At 18.5% G+C, this 1,022-nt stretch overlaps 1 protein-coding gene across 2 annotated transcripts in view; it reads right to left on the bottom strand.

The window, feature by feature from the left end:
• The window catches only part of LOC102673194 (GRAM domain-containing protein 2B-like), a 57,520-nt gene that overhangs the window by 55,422 nt on the left and 1,076 nt on the right, over positions 1–1,022 (bottom strand). The window lies entirely within an intron of this gene.

The raw sequence follows: 1,022 nt of genomic DNA, 5'->3' as shown, positions 1-1,022 counted from the left end.
TATATATATATATATATATATATCGAATTTCTTTAATATTGTTTTTCAATTTTTAAAAATAATTTCTAAATTTTATAATAAATCATCAACTTTGACAATTATTTCTAATTTTTCTGCACTTTTCAAAGATATTTTTTTCTTGAAAAATATTTATATTGTGTGATTCACATGATTTATTTTAAAGAATGTACATAAATAAAATGTACATGAATAAATAAATTTTACTTATTTAAATAATCTTAGCCTCTCGATTGTTGGATTTATATTTATAATCTAAGAAAATATTATAGAAATATGAAATATAATTGAAAGACTTTCATTATTTTACATACTTAAACAAAGTATTTCTTACGAACATTACACAAATCTCTTGATGATATATCAATTCTCTTAAGAAATTTTTATTGATTTGATAAAATGTATATTTATTCACCACATGAATTATTATAAAATTTTCACATTCTCGACGTTAAGTAAAACATGATGTCGCTTTGAACTTTCTCATAAATACCGCAAAGTCTATGAATAAAGGATCAAGAAAGGAAGGGGTGAATCTATATATGGTTAATTGGGCAATAGGTCAAGGTTCGATAATTCTCTATCTTTATTTCTAATTTTTATCACAAATGCATTGAATTTTGATTACAATATTATTTTATTTGAAAATTTTTCATTATGTAAAGGATTATTTTGTAAGAGTGATTTTGATAATTTAATTTAATAATTTATTTTTAATTAATAATTATTATTAATATAAAAACAAATATAATTTAAAAAAACATTCGTTGTTGCATTAATATCATCGTATTATTAATAATATTGGATAATCTGTAAGAAAATAAGATAAATTTATTTTCATCATAACAGAAAAAACATTTTTATAGATATTTTTATTTAAAAATTTCATGCAGCAATGTTTTCGCAAATATCATATTAATACTTAACAATAATAAAAATAATTTATTGAAGAAAAATAATTAAACACTCTATATTTATATATTTAAATGTATAAAATATAATTG

This window comes from Apis dorsata, unplaced genomic scaffold (genome assembly GCF_000469605.1).
Source record: "Apis dorsata unplaced genomic scaffold, Apis dorsata 1.3 scaffold_117, whole genome shotgun sequence".
In the NCBI taxonomy this organism is placed as follows: Eukaryota; Metazoa; Arthropoda; class Insecta; order Hymenoptera; family Apidae; genus Apis; species Apis dorsata.
This window is presented reverse-complemented; position numbering and strand designations above follow the sequence as displayed.